This window comes from Canis aureus, chromosome 11 (genome assembly GCF_053574225.1).
Source record: "Canis aureus isolate CA01 chromosome 11, VMU_Caureus_v.1.0, whole genome shotgun sequence".
Classification (NCBI taxonomy): Eukaryota; Metazoa; Chordata; class Mammalia; order Carnivora; family Canidae; genus Canis; species Canis aureus.
Genome location: NC_135621.1, coordinates 15,357,622 through 15,373,970, shown reverse-complemented (window position 1 = coordinate 15,373,970; position 16,349 = coordinate 15,357,622). Strand labels below are relative to the sequence as shown.

General features: G+C 47.7%; 1 long non-coding RNA gene across 1 annotated transcript; it reads left to right on the top strand.

The window, feature by feature from the left end:
* Window positions 1-728: 728 nt before the first annotated feature.
* On the top strand, window positions 729-11,083 carry LOC144323421 (uncharacterized). The gene is made up of 3 exons (XR_013388861.1): window positions 729-2,065; window positions 4,991-5,122; window positions 8,786-11,083. It is a non-coding gene; the product is annotated as an uncharacterized LOC144323421 (long non-coding RNA).
* The last annotated feature ends 5,266 nt before the right edge of the window (window positions 11,084-16,349 follow it).

Genomic DNA, 16,349 nt, shown 5'->3' with positions numbered 1-16,349 from the left:
TTTGTTTTTTTAAGATTTATTTATTCATGAGAGATACAGACAGAGGGAGAAGCAGGTTCCATGCAGGGAGCCTGATGTGTGACTTGATCCCAGGACCCCGAGGTCAGGCCCTGAGCCAAAGACAGACACTCAACCACCCAGGTGCCCCTGAAAAAAGTTTTATTTTCTTAGGGCTGTGTTCCATTTACCACCAGGAAGTCCCCTGGCTTTCTGCAGGTGTTCTTCAGTAGTGCATTTATTATTTAGGGGGTCAGCCCGGTAAGGACATGCTGCCCCGCCCTGCCCTCATTGCCATGGCCCACCACCCCTCACATAGCCTACTCAGTAATAGTTAGGCTGTACTTTGTATTACTTGAGGTGTCTGCAATAAATGTGAAGAGTTTTTCTTTTTTTTTCCTTCTGACATCTTTGAGGTAGATAACAGCTGTGTCTTTCATAGGTAGTAAAATGGATGTAGAATTTGTCTCCACTCTTCATTTGATCTTTTTTTTTTTAATTTTTATTTATTTATGATAGTCACACACACACAGAGAGAGGCAGAGACATAGGCAGAGGGAGAAGCAGGCTCCATGCACTGGGAGCCCGACGTGGGATTCGATCCCGGGTGTCCGGGATCACGCCCTGGGCCAAAGGCAGGCGCCAAACCACTGCGCCACCCAGGGATCCCTCATTTGATCTTTACAAGAGAGAACCCACCAGAAGTCTTCAGAGACTCCACAGAACAATCACATTTTTTTTCTTCATTTCAGAATCAATCTGATGGGCCTCGGTGGCTCAGTCAGTTAAGCATCTGCCTTAGACTCTGGTCATGATCTCCGGGTCCTGGGATCAGCCCTGTGTTGGGCTCCCTGCTCAGTATGGAGTCTTCTCCCTGTCCCTCTGCCCACCCCCCAACTCATGCTCTCTCTCTCTTCTCTCTCTCAAATAAAATCTTTAAAAAATCAACTTGAGCTTTGTGCTAGGTATATGCAAAGATGAGAAGAGAGGCCCATGAATCTAACAGAAGAGTATGTGCCAAGGGAGTTTTTTTTTTTTTTTTTTAAGATTTTATTTATTTACTTGAGAGAAAGAGAGCATGATGGAGGGAGTGCAGAGGGAGAAGCAGCAAGCCAGACAAGGGGCTCCATCCTAGGACTCTGGGATCATCACCTGAGCCGAAGGCAGATGCTTGACCAACTGAGACTGAGCCACCCAGGCTCCCTGCCAAGGAAACATTTTCAGAGGGCTCTGAGTTTGGGCTGGGAAAGGTTGGGAAAGTCTTCTTGGATGAAGTGAATCATCGGCTAACTCATAAAAGTTAAGGCCAGTAATATTTTCAAAAATTACATGCTACTAATACCTGAATATTGTAGAAGGGTTTTCACATTGTCTATAAACCTGTACATTTTTTTTTACAACTTTCTGAAAAGCTGCTTCAACTTTGTACTAATTTATTCACAAATATTAGACATGATGACGAGTCTGACACGTTAAACTCCATACCAGCCTCATATGTCCGTCTCGGGGCATATTGGGCTTCCAAATCCACATGAGCATGTTGAATAGGAGTCAGTCTTGTCAGGCCCAATTTAAACAGCCTTGATGTGCAGAGTCTGATTGGAATTCCAACTGCTACAACTGACGTTTTCTTTTTTTCCCCTAACTCCGTGGGTAATGCATGAATAAAATGCTCCTCTGAACATTTACCAGGATCTGCAGATGCTGCAGAGCCCTGTTCAATCCCCGCCAAGGCTACAAACTTCTGTTCCATGACTCTTGAGACTCACAGTTATTTTTCTGTCTATAAAAGAACTACCTGGAGACAGCCCAGCTTTTACAGTGCTTTTAACTGATTTTTCCAAATGACATATTTTAGCCCAACACAAGAAATGTTTCAGTGTGGGACTCAGGAATAAAGTAGTTCCATTGGGGAGCAAAAAATTTCACATGAGCTTAGAAGGAATGTGTGCTTCCTGGTTTCATCAAGAAAGCAGAGGATCCGAAATACCTGAGGCAAATTTGATTTGTCTTACGTGATTTTTCCGTGAGTGCTCGTGGGCCTGAATCTTTTTCCTCCAATTTAAAGGTACAACTTACTGCATAGATGATCGCGAATAGAATATTAACAACATGTGAGTCAATTGCATATCACAAACACCGTAGAATAACAAATATTTTACTTATATAGAAGATGTTAATAAATTTGGGGGACCACCCAAAATATAAATGAATGTGACTCTTCAAAGATCCATCTTCGGTAAATTGGGTAAAAGCCTAAATCCCAACAAGAAAACTGTTTGCACAGCTTTTCTAAAAGAGGATACTGCACTTGTCTTTAACTTGGTAACATAAACTTCAAGATTATCAAACTTCAACCAAAATCAAAGGTGGTTTGACAATAGTGTTTGGTCAATGAAGCAAATTAAATCTTGCAAATGCTCTTACCTAGTGATGTAAGCTTATGAAAGAATGATAGCCAACAGCCTAAGGGAGCTGGACCGATTAGGAAGAGTGATAGAGGACTGGTGAGCTGTTTGCATTAGTGGAGATAATCGGGACATTGTTGCCCGGGCCAAGACAAATCCCCCGCTCAGCACATCATACACTCAAAATGACGAGACTGCCTGTGGATAGCTTTGGCATTTCATGCTGGTCGAAACGGAGCCACAAAGGAATAGTTTCAGGAAATAGAGGGGTATGAACCAATGTGAATAATGAAAAAAAACACATAGCTGAAAGATCTGGATGTGATTTAGCTCCACCATTAACCAGTGCGTAATCCTAACAGGGCATTTCATTGCTTCTTGTCTGTTTCCACATACACAAAATAGGTAAGGGGTGCCGAGAGATTATATGGCAGAAATCTTTTTTTTTCTTTAAAGATTTTATTTAATCATGAGAGAGACACACACACACACACACACACAGAGGCAGAGACACAGACAGAGGGAGAAGCAGGCTCCATGCAGGGAGCCCAACGCGGGACTCGATCCCTGGTCTCCAGGATCAGGACCTGGACTGAAGGCGGCGCTAAACCTCTGAGCCACCCGGGCTGCCCCAGAAATTATCTTTTTAAACATAGAAATATCTTGAGGGCAAAGAGATGGTACAAAATAAGTTTGCTTTGTAAAATTTTGTGGACATACCCTACCGTCAGTTGGAGCATGTGATCAAATACTCCAGCACAATTTAGTTGCCGTCCCTAAGAAACAAGGGAAAGCACTACCACTTAAATTTAGTGGTGTTCCTGCCCAAAATAACAGGTAAAACTAGCCATTAGCAGATGGTATTTACTTCAGGTTTAAGTCAGAAGAGAGCAGTATGAAGATCCTGTGTCACCAGTTCTGAGGTTCTGAGGTTTCTCAGCATGTTAGCTTATTTGGGTGGTGTAATGGGGGAGAAGGACCACTTAACTTGGGGCCCCATTTCCGCTTCTTGAAGGGTGGGGAAAGCATGCATTGCTAACTGAGGTGTAGAGAGTAGCCAACACTCTTGGAGTTGCGCCTGAAGAGCGTGGCACCATTGACCAATTCCGGCTGGCTTACTCTTGCAGGCCAGGCAGGAGTAATAAAGTGACCTCCTAATTAGGCAAGAGTTTGTGTGATCCCCAAGCTGGAAGACAACCCTCTGGGGACATACTTAGAAGAGAAATGATTTTTTATTTCTTTAACCATAATTTTACTCTACCATAATGATTCCAAGTCTGGGGGAAGCTCTAGTCCCAGTGGTGGAAAGAAAAGAAAACCAGAGAATGTGTAACAGAGGGAAATCGGTAGCATTCACTTTTGGCTGTTGATTAATGTGCTACTAAATAAAGGCAACATGATATAATTGGGGGGGGGGTGGGGAGGATAGAAAGCATGAATCCAAACAGCCGAGAATAAAATCCAAGGCTCTCAGTATCTTGCCACTTGGATGTCCTCCATGTCAGAACGGACAAAAATGCAAACAGCAGTGGCTTAAACGAGGTGGAGGTTTAAGTACAAATGCAAGTAAGGAGAGGCTGCCCGGCGTGGCACCGCATGGCCAGAGAACCCCAGAGCCCCAGTCTTGCTGCTGGGTGTGCGCGGCCCGTTCTCCAGAGGTCTGCCGCCTGAAGGTCCGCAGGTCACTTCCTGCATGTGGCTGAAGGGCCGAACCGGCAGGTGGTGCCGTCGAGCCTGTGATCAGCGGACTGGGGCCTAGGGAGAGTCAGCCTGGAGGAAAGGGGCCTTTTTATTTTTATTTTTTATTAAAAAATATATTTTTAAAGATTTTATTTTATTTATTTTTAAGATTTTATTTATTTATTCATGATAGACACAGAGAGAGAGAGAGGCAGAGACACAGGCAGAGGGAGAAGCAGGCTCCATGCACCGGGAGCCCAACGTGGGATTCGATCCCGGGTCTCCAGGATCGTGCCCTGGGTCAAAGGCAGGTGATAAACCGCTGCGCCACCCAGGGATCCCTAAAGATTTTATTTATTCATGAGAGACACAGAGAGAGAGAGGCAGAGACCCAGGCAGAGGGAGAAGCAGGCTCCACGCAGGGAGCCCGATGCGGGACTCGACCCTGGGTCTCCAGGATCCCGCCCTGGGCTGAAGGCGGTGCTAAACCACTGGGCCACCCGGGCTGCCCAGGGGCCTTTTTAAAATTCACACAAAGGGTCACCTGGACCCCAAGTTCTATGGGAAGGTGGGCCTCTTTCTCAATTGTGCGACAGCATCTTGGGGGGTGGTCTCGATGCGAGGTGGCTTCTCCAGCCCCAGCCCTTTGGTTCACATTACGATTGGCAGGAAAGAAGAAACAGGAGAACGAACTTTCCCTCTTGAGTACTTGCCAGAAGCTGAACGTAACCACATCTGCTCTAGTCTCATCGTTTGGGACAGGCGCATAGCCACGTCAAGGGAGGCTGGTCTAGTCAAGGATGAAGGCCACCTGAGCCTCCCTGTCACACCACCATCAAAGGGTCAACAGACTATAGGGTGACGTTAGTGACTTTCTAATGGCAAACCACTAACATCCCTTCCAGGTCCGTAGTCCTGCTCCATGAATCTCCCGTTTGGTATAGAAGAGGGGAAAGTGCGTTTCCCAGGGTGAGTGGGCCCATGTAGGTTCACAGGCAGCCATTCGTACAGGAGCTAACACTGAGGCCCCAACTCTGGTAAGTGCTTCAGGTTTGTTAACAGTTAAATCCTCACAGTGCTCCTATGAAATATTTTTTTTTCTTTTTACTTATTTATTCCTGAGGGACAAAGAGAGGCAGAGACCCAGGCAGAGGGAGAAGCAGGCTCCATGCAGGGAGCCCGACACGGGACTCGATCCCCGGTCTCCAGGGTCATGCCCTGGGCCGAAAGCAGGCGCTACACCCCTGAGCTCCCCAGGGGTCCCCCCATTTTACAGATGACAGAGCTGAGAGAGGTTAAGGAACTAAGCCACCAGCATCGTACATGACAATGCAGGAAGGCAGCTACAGGCCGTGCCCTGCCCTGGCAACTTCCCTGAAGTCTAAAGTGAGCTAAGCTGGTCCACCGAGAAGCAGTCCTGGAGCCTGGAGGGAATTACTGAGAAAAGCTCTTTTGGGTACTGAGCTGGAAGGATGCAAGCCTGGAGCTTGGTGGCCGCCTGGCCAGCATGCCGTGAAGGGCCCGGGAGTGAGGCCCAGAGGGAGGTGGCGCTGAGGGTGCCGCAGGATCCGCTCTGCCTCAAACCAGAGACCTACCCCTGAAGGATCAGGCATTCAACAGCTTTCATTCTCATCAGCCCACCTGCCTCCCCTCCCCTCCCCGCACCTTTTTAAAATGAGATTCTGAGATTCAGCGGAAGTTCTGATCCTCGGGCGACCCGGCAGGTTGACCAAACTCAGCACCTGTGGCCCCATACCTGAAGAACCAATGGCATCACTGCCTAAGACACTGGGGACAGAAAGTGGAGCAAGTCCACAACCTCATGAATAAGGCCGCTCGAGCAGTGACTTCATGTTGAAATCGAAGAGTCTGGAAGACCGGATGGTCAGAGAGTCGTATATCTAGAGATGTAGGGACTGGGGCTGGGATGAGAAGCCGGGCTGGCGCTGGGGAGCTCTACTGGAAATTCAGCACCCACCGCAGGACCTTGGGAAAGCTCACTGGACTCCCCAGGGCACCGGCTCGGCACTTGAGCATGGAGGAGCATGGGTGAGCGTGGGTGAGCATGGGTGAGCATGGAGGAGCATGGAGGAGCGTTGGTGAGCATGGAGGAGCGTGGGTGAGCATGGAGGAGCATGGAGGAGCATGGAGGAGCATGGAGGAGCATTGGTGAGCGTGGGTGAGCATGGGTGAGCATGGAGGAGCATGGAGGAGCGTTGGTGAGCATGGGTGAGCGTGGGTGAGCATGGAGGAGCATGGAGGAGCATGGAGGAGCATGGAGGAGCATGCTAACTGCTGAAGCTTCCTGAGGGTAAGGAAGGCCTGAGGAACACACTGGGACCGAGGAAGTGGAATAGGCAAGTAAATTAGCTGTGATATAATTATTATCCTCAACTTAGGCCAATACGTATTTGGCAAAGGTCTACTGGACGCTTGGAAGCATCGTGGTGCTGAGGGATGGGATGGACTTCAAAGAGGTGAGAGAGGGCGCAGCCTTCTCTGTTGGCGGTTCCCTAGTGTGGGGACGTACTGACCCGACGCAGCGATCCTCCTTGCGCCTCTGGGCCTACAGCATCTGGGGCATCTGGGAACTTGCTAGACGTGCAGGAGGTCAGGCCCCCTCAGACCTACGGAACTGGAGTCTGTGTTCTAACGATTCTGGGGTGATTTTATGTTCATTGGAATTTGAGAAGTGCTGCTGTAGGGTAGAGGGAAATTCGTGTTTTTTTATGCAAGAGAATAAGAAATGTCCGGAACCATTGGAGTATCTACTTAACTATCTGGAACACAGTGGCTGTAAGTCGCATGGTTTTCCTCAGGCTCTGTCCCGTTCTGCGTGGGCACCCACCAAGTCTCAGGAACACTACTCACCGCAGATCTACGTCGTCGTCGATGCTCTGTTCTAAAACCTGCTCGGGAATGGTGCGAGCTCCACGAGTCTTAAATCTTCATGTGCTCTTGAAATCTAAGAGCTGTTGGATGACAGCTGCTGGTGTAGTCACAGGGACGTTGCAGGAGTGACTTACTGCGGTGTAACAAGTTTCCCCCCGAACTAAGCGGTTTATAACAACACAAGCTTTTGCATCATCAAGTCTGCGGGTCAGGAATCCGTCAGGGCCGAGCCAGGCGGTTAGGTGCTCTGGTTCAGGGTCTCGTAAGGAGTTGGAGCGAGCTGTTGGCGGGGGTGCAGGCCCTCGGCCGAGGTCTAGCTGGAGCCCAGGGGTCAGTCTGGAGCTTGCTCACATAGGTGTTCAGGGCCTCGGCGTCTTGCCACTTGGATGTCCCCATAGACTGCCTAAATGGCTCTGTGTCATGACAGCTGGTTTCCCCAGAGAGAGAGAGCCGGGGGACACAGAGATATGCCAAGACAGAGACAGATGACACCAAAATAGAAGTTGGCGTCTTATAACCTAACGTCGGTGACGGCATGCCATCACTTTTGCCATGTGCTACTGGCCATGCAGACCAACCGGGTACAGTGCGGGAGGGGATTACCCAAGGGCGTGACCACTGCAGGGGGAGATCCTGGAGCCCGGCTGCTGCGGTGGGGGAGGCAGGTTCCCTATGAGCAGGGAAACCCATCAGTAGCCCAGGTGCAATCTGGGCAGCCGGAGCCTCCTCAGTCTCCGCAGAGGAGGCAGGCCAAACTATAAAGGACTCACAGATGTCACACCCATGCTTGAACTACTTCAGGAGCTACTGATCCCAGCACAAATGGATTCTAGTCCTAACTGGATGGGGAAATGAGGGGAATATGGAAGCAAAGAGCCTGTTCAGTTGAGACAGCCTTTGCATTCCAACCCCTCTGGGTGCAGAGTGGTCCCAGCAGTTCTTCAATTCATCATTGTGTCAAAAAGTGGGGAGGGATGTTTTACCTGAAAATAGTCAAACTGATTCCTCTAGACAGGCCATACTCGTTGCACAGAATGACCTTCCCACATCAAAGGTGGGTCTTTTTGACCTAGAGCCACAGAAGCAGGGAACAAGGAATATAACCAAATGTCCAAATGTTGGAGAGACTCCTAAACTCCTCTTATCAACAGGCCAGCAGATGGGAGGGGGGGATTTCTATCACTTTGGTATCATTTCCTTTTATTTTATTTTATTTATTTATTTATTTTTATTTTATTTATTTAATTTTTTACATATTTTTTTAATTGGAGTTCAATTTGCCAACATATAGCATAACACCCAGTGCTCATCCCATCAAGTGCCCCCTTCAGTGCCCGTCACCCAGTCACCCCCACCCCCCATCCACCTCCCTCATTTCCCTTTATTTTATTTTTTTTAAGATTCTTTTATTTTATTTTTTTTATTTATTCATGATAGACACAGAGAGTGAGAGAGAGACAGAGACACAGGCAGAGGAGCCCGACGTGGGACTTGATCCCTGGTCCCCAGGATTATACCCCAGGCTGTAGGCGGCACTAAACCACTGCACTACCAGGGCTGCCCCCTCATTTCCCTTTAAAATGGGACTGCAGGGACCCCCAGGTGGCTCAGCGGTTGAGCATCTACCTTCTGCTCTGGGCATGATCCTGCAGACCCGGGATCGAGTCCCACATCGGGCTCCCTGCATGGAGCCTGCTTCTCCCTCTGCCTGTGCCTCTGCCTTCTCTCTCTTTCTGTGTGTTTCTCTCATGAATAAATAAATAAAATCTTTAAAAAAAATAAAATGTGACTGCACCCTTCTGCTTCAGGTGGTGCCATCTGCTTCTTACTCAGCCCCGTGCATCTCCGCCATTGGAACAAGCATATGACCAACCCAGCTTGCTTTACATCTCATTGTCCACGAACTATTTAAGTTGGAAAAATTGCACAGAGGAGCTATCGTCCATCTCCAAGAAATTTTGGCTGGACATGCCTCAGTCACACATGACCAATATGTAAACTATATTTTTCATTAAAAAGGTGCTCTGAAGAAAAATTGGATATTCCAGAGATCGTAGCAGGCAAAAATCAGCTACACAATCTTTTTCTAATCATCACAACAAAGCAGCACATCAAGAATTCTCATTTTTCTATTGGAAAATAAAGTTATGTTAATCAGAAACAACGGCATTTGGTCTACTTTAGATCAAAGGCCCCTCCATACCACAGAGGGCCAATTCCCGCTCTTGTTAAGACAAAAGCCTTGGGTAAAAAAAATACGACAGTACTTTTTTTCTTTTTTTGTGGACCATTTCCTCATTGTGGCTTCCAATAAACCTCTCAGTGGTTAGCAAGTTTTGACCAAAATGTTGAGCAAGATCTTTTCCTACGGGGGAATGGAGATTTAAACTTTGAGGTCTCAATCAGGTAGGCATCAGATAAACATGAATTGCAAATCCCTCCAATGAAAATAAATTCTTCAATAATTAATAAAGCTCCGTGCCCCACTTCACCCTGGATTTCTATAGTCAATTGGAAAATGAACTTTGTTGACAGATGCGGTTTACTGTGGGTATCAACCCCGTGTCCTAGCGAGCACTCTGGAAGGGGAAGTGAAGACACCTGCTCGTTAGGAAGCACGAGAGCTGGGATTGGCCCCCAGGCCCCCGGCTTCACAGCCTGAAGCTTCGGTCACCACGGTCACCACGTTCGATTCCTCCTCCACGTGACCACCCGTTGCATGTTTACTACCTACCTGATGTGCTGTAATGTGAGCTACATGAATTCCCTGTAGACAAATGTCAAACACAGGAGGGAGATGCTTTACAAATATTTCTCTTAGTCAAGGCTTTGGCCAACATTTCCACTAATTTTTCTTAAATTTGAAATAAGTACCATCCTGTCTGCCTCTACGACTCTCCTTTTCTCTACACTCCAAGGCTACTTCACTTTTCCATTTGTTTCCTATTCCCCTAGCCTTAGCAGGGCTGGCTCCACCCCCCCACCCCACCCCGCCCCCAGGGACCCAGGCTCCTTGGGCCGGAGAGCAGGAGCCCGTGTGCCTGCATCAGCATCACCTGGAGGGCCGGTTGGCGGTTGGCCCATGTTGCTGGGCGCCAGCCCTGGAGGTCCTCGAGCACTAGGTCTGGAGCGAGGCCCGAGAATGTCAAGTTCTAGGTTCCTAGGGGCCACACATGGAAAATCAGTCGTGTGGCTCCTGAAAGAAAGAACCTCTGAGGGGATCCCTGGGTGGCTCAGTGGTTTAGTGCCTGCCTTTGGCCCAGAGCGTGATCCTGGAGACCCGGGATCGAGTCCCACATCGGGCTCCCTGCATGGAGCCTGCTTCTCCCTCTGCCTGTGTCTCTGCCTCTCTCTCTGTGCCTCTCATGAATAAATAAATTAAAAAATCTTTAAAAAAAAAAAAAAGAAAGAAAGAACCTCTGAGATCTACCCTTACTATTTACAAGGCGAGGGATCCAATCTGTGTTGATCAGAACTTGGTGGGGGCGCCTGGCTGGCTCTTGACTTCAGGCTGGTAGGTTCAGGCCTCACGTTGAGTGTAGATGACTTATAAAATAAAATTAAAACAAAAACAGCTTTGTACTACGGCTTCCTCATCTATAAAACGGGGGTGATAACAGGACCCATCTCCTAGGCTTAGCTCCTAATTCACTGAGGTGTCCTACAATACCGACACCGCCTGGCATAACCAAGCTTCCAGGTAACAAAATACATCTAATACTCAAATCATAGTTACTAGCCAAAAAAAAAAAAAAGTATTCCTTGATAATTACTTCTCAGTAGAGAAGTGTTTTCTTCTGTCATGACCCTGGCCTCTCAGGCTACTTCTCTCAGGGGAGTAGATGAGCTAACCTTTCCTAGAAAGTCCAGGAGGGGCTCTGGCCTGCCCGTGTAATCCCCCTTCCTCTCTTTTTGGAAATTTGGAGCTAAAAATATAAAATTTGGAGCTAGTCTGTGCACAGGAACCATCAGTCTGCTGCCCCCTGAAGTAGCAAGGGGAAAGCCGATGCCCCTGTGGGAGGCCTGGGTCACCCAGGGCTGCCTGTGTCTGGGAAGAGAAGACCGCTGATCCTCGAGAGCTCGCTCATGGAGGCTTTGAAGGCACACCCTGCAATATTAAGTTTATTATTAAAAAATGTGACACATCCACCCATTATGTGCTTCATTTTTTCTGATTTCTCAGTTCCTTAGAACGCAGGCGGAGAGAAGGGATGCACGGGCCTGAGGCCTCTGATGCGGGGTGAAGGCTGGACCTCCACTCCGTGATGTCCCCGCCTCGGTGGACGACAGGCCTCCGGAGTCTGTGGCCCATGAGCTCCGGGGAGGTTGCCTTGGGCCACGGAGTGCCTGCGGCCTGAGCTGAGAAGGGACGGGGCTCCTCGGAGAACGCCTTCTGGAGACTGAGCTCCGGTTCTGGGGGCCCAGGGATAATTCGCCAACGTGGAGCGAAGCACCCTGACTGGCAGCCGAGCGGGCCTCTGGAGGGGTGGCCCTGCGGCCCTGAGCCCAGGTGGGGGACAGGTGAGGCTGCGGCCTGCCCGGGGGTCCCAGGCCCTTCATGGGGTGGGGGTGGGGGTGTTCATGCTAACCAAATTCCGTTGGAGCTTTCGGTGCAAGCACCCATCCCATTATCATCTGACTTAGTTAGACTGCCTCAGTGTCCTAACTCTGAATTCTTTGGAAAGACTATCTGATTGGTCTGGCTGGAGTCAAGGAGAATATGATAGGGGTGGCTGCCGGGAAGCGGTGGCAACCATGGTGCAGCCATGGGCTGGACAAGAACCTCCGATCTGTTTCCTTTACTAAGGAGAATCGAATTCAGTCACATGTACCCAACGGGCCAATCCAGAGCCCCCAGACTCTTCTAGAAGATCCATGCCCAGGCAGTCTGACAGGGAGATGACGCTGAGTAAGTCCTGAGGGTCGGGACTTTGGCCATATGCCCCTGACTTCTCATCACCACCATGATTAATTGGATCAGGAAGGGTTACATGACGCAGAGGCAGCCTGTGCATCACCTGGGGAGTGGTGTCTGGGCCTGCGTAGCCCCCGAAGCTCTGGCCCCGGGGACAACAGCGGTCCATCAACGTCTTACCCTTCTAGGGTAGGAGTGGAAGACCCAGGATGAGCCACAGCAAGGAGAGCAAGTGGGGGTCCTACAGTGAGACTTGGGGCATGGTGGGGGCTCCTGGGAGATGCCAGGTTGAGGTCGTGAATGACCCCAAATTATAAATAACCCCAACTGTGCATTAAAAAGAAGTTACAGAGTGGAGATGGTCCATTGGTAGCAGTGGAAGGAGTGGAAGCACAACGACTGGGTCACTTTAAAGGTGAGAGAAAAAAAAAAAGAGAAAAAAAATAAAGGTGAGAGACCCATAAATTTAAGGGGTAAAAAGAATGTTCCATTCCTAGAGCTGGGTTGAAGGCTCCTAGGTCTCCAACACCACATGGAATTTCTTAGGCCCAGCTTTATTGTCCCTGTGTTCCTATGAGATTCTTGTTGTTTGTTTTTTTTTTTCAAAAAAACACTTATTATTTTGAAAGAGAGAGAGAGAGTAAGCAAGCACATGCACCTGGAATGGGGGGAGGGAGCAAAAACCTTACACAGACTTCCCGGAGCACAGGGCCCAGGCGAGGCTGGATGTAGCCGTCCTGAGGTCACATCCCAAGCTGAAATGGAGAGTCAGATGCTCAACTGACGGGGCCACCGAGGCTCCTGCTTTTCCCATTGTCGTGGTGTCCTCCCGGCTGCTCTACTCTCCCTCAGCATGGTCACAAGGCCCTAATTAGCCACAACTACTGACTGTCACCTCAGCACTTTAGTGTGTACAGCGTAGGGTAGAAAACACAGGAGAGGAAGAAGAAGGACAAAAAGGGGGGAATAAGGATTTGAAACAACCGAGGTAGAGTTTGGTATGTGTCCACCAGCCTGGCTACACATGACCTTTGGGCTGGTGCCTCCCGTGACTTTGGGCTGTGACCCTCCGGCTTACTTGGCCCTTACCTGCCCCTCTCATGACCCGGGAGAGACAGCAGCAGGAGAGAAAGAGGCTTCAAACCTATTGTACCCTTGGAAAGTTCAAGTTCATCGGTAGTTTGAAGAAGAATGAGAGACAGTGAACAGCCGGAGAAATTAAGAGCCGCCCACGATGCTTGAGCGTCTCTAAGAGGGGGTTTAAGTTCCAAGTCTTTGCTCCTCGTCGTCACGAAATGGATGGACAGAATGCCATCACTTGTGACCCACAGCTCCGTGCTCCAGCCTTCAGGACGTTGGTTTACGATCTCACCGCCTTCCCCAGCGAATTCCTACATCTCTAAAATTTCCTCTACGTTTCCGACACCAAGTCCCATGTGTGGGTTTCCTTCCCGCAACCACAGTTCAACCCTCCCACTGGTTCAGATGCCAGTGGCAAGTCCCAGGTTGTGCTTCTGGCAAAGTGGCTGCAGATGGGATGCTCCAAAGACACCCTCCTAGGGTTCAATTAATCTATGAGCTGGAGCGGCTCATGGGACATAGAGGAGGAACATTTTACTTCTTGGACCACTGGTTCGTTATAAAAGGACATAACTTGGAAATCGATGGAAGAGATGCGTCCAGCAAAGTATGGGGGAAGGCGCTTCTTCCACGGGTACTCCAGGACAGCCACTGTCCCCACGTTACATGCTCACTAACCTGGAAGCTCTCAGCCTTTTGGGTTTCTATGGAGGCTTCATCACATAGGCATGATTGATTACATCGTTGGCCACTGGTGATTGGACTCAATCTCCAGTCCCCTCCCCTCCCTGGAGCTCAAGAATAGGGTCAGGGCTCCGGGCGGGGAGGTGGTGGGGTGGGGGTGGGGGTAGACAGAAGCTTCTGACCCTCTCATCACAGGGTTGGCTCCTCTGGCAACCAGCTTCCATCCTTAGGTGACCTAGGAGTTCCCCCAAAGTCATTCCTTAAAATAACAGAACAGACTTTCGTGGTTCTCATCAGTTAGGAAATTCCAAAGGTTTTAGGAACTCTACTAGGAATGGGGAATAAGACCAAATACATATTTCTTATGTTAAATCACAATACCACACTCTCCAAGAATTCATCTACAACATTGAGAATTGAGAAGTTAACCATTATTTGATGTAGCTTCTCGCTCGATATAAGAGACTGTCTTTGGAATTCAAGACATCTGACGAAGTGAATCTTGCTTACATTAAGCCCAACTCTGCCTCCCTGAATTATCCACCAAGTGGTTTTTGTTCTCTAAAAGAGTAATTTGGGTCATCCAGCGACTGCCTTTCAAGTGCTATTATGTAAAATCCAAGTTTTATTTATTTATTTTTATTTATTTTAATTTTTTTTAAATCCAAGTTTTAATCATAGCTCCTTATTTTTTTATCTTAGAGAGTCACTTCTTCACTCTGACTCTCAGTTTACCTACAAAATGGCAGATGCCGCTTTGCTTATGTCCTAGGGCTGTTGGTAAAGGGGAAAAAAGACAGCAGTCATTTATTAAACATCGGCTCTGTTCCAGGTGCTGTGGTGAGCGCTTTATACACATTGAGCTCTTAATACCCCTGGTCCTATGAGACATTTGAGTGAGGACAAAGTCGAGGCTAAGAAAAATTAAATATTAAAAAGAAAGAAAGAAAAATTAAATATTTTGCCCAATTACCACACAGGTAGCAACAGAACTAGAATTTGAACGGGGGTTTGACCGGTGGCAAATCCCTGGGCTTAACCATTTTACTATTTGGCCTGCTATGAGCTGCTACTTAGGAAAGCACTTAAGCACTAAATTTCAATTATTCGAATATCTCAAGTGCTTTTCTTGAGCTTCTTTTTCTCTGGGAAAAACATTCTCAGTCTTTTCTTTGGAAGATTTTAAGTAATGTCTGCACATGATGTGGGGCTCGAACTTGCAGCCCTGAGATCAAGTACTGCATGCTCTACGGGCTGAACCAGCTGCACGCCCGTCAGGTTTACCTTGATGAGCTATCATTTCCCTATATCCACATCATTAGATTCCCTCGACTCATGGACGAGCATGTTTTTAATGTTCCAAAACTAGGGGTGGTGGAAGGGGAGGAGGGCGGGGGGTGGGGGTGAATGGGTGAGGGGCACTGAGGGGGGCACTTGACAGATGAGCACTGGGTGTTATTCTGTATGTTGGCAAATTGAACACCAAAAAAAAAATAAATTTATTATTAAAATAAATAAATAAATAAATAAATAAATATTAGTAAAGCTTAAAAAAAAAAACCTACAGTAAGGATGCCTGGGTGGTTCAGTGGTTGAGCATCTGCTTTTTGCTCAGGGCATGATCCCAGCGAGAGTCATGGGATGGAGTCCCACATCAGGCTCCCTATAGGGAGCCTGCTTCTCCCTCTACCTATGTCTTTGCCGCTCTCATGAATAAATAAATTAAATTATTTTAAAATTATATAAATAAATAATAAAACCTACAGTAAATCAGAAAACGCAACTTTTAATGTGGGCTGACACCAATTAAGAAACATTGCTGAATGTTATTCCACCCAATATGCCATGTATTCAAACCGGAAAAAACAACATGCTTATTGTATGTGTTCCAAATCCATGTATCAATGAGAAGGATGCCATCATCCCTGTTACCATGTTAGTTTGGGTAAAAATAGATGAGGATGCAGCTAAGTTGCATAAAATTTTACTGGAGAAAAAAGATGTCTGAACATACTTCGATGGAAAAATTTTTCACTAAATTGCTGCTTCCCCACCACCTCTTAAACTTAGTTTTTCTTCTCTGCTTACTTTTACATTCTAAGAATTTATAGATAACTTAAAACTTTTGTGATTAATATGGCCAATAAAATCTTTAAATGTTAAAAAATAAAATAAAATAAAATGTAGCAACCAGAATGGGAAGTCACGTCTTAATGTGGCCAGAGTTGGAAAACCCAAGGCGGGCGATGCTTCTCCAGTGCATCACATTCATTTTCTTCTAGTTTCTTCATCCAGACAAGCTAAGGCTGTGTTATCATCCTACCCTATAGGCTTTTAGGGTCAGACACGCTGGAACCTGGCTTTGAGATGAAGGAGTCAGTGTCGAATCTGAGTCCAGCATCTTCAGAAATGCTCATAAGGAGCTCATTGAAGTGGGGCTACGGTTACAGGAACAGCCTCCCAGACCTAACTGTATTTTAGGGCCTCAGAGGCCTAAGAAAGAAGAGTGTCAGTGTTCAGTGGTTTGGGGCGGGACAGTCTCTTTTATCTACATAGTTGAACTGTAAAACCAAGTTTCCAAATGCAGAAGAGCATGAAGGGAGTTCGTGTGATCGCAGGGAGCCCCATCTCGTTATCTAGGACTCGTTCTCATGGTGGCTCATGGGCCCCTGAGCTACATGTAGGGATAAGAT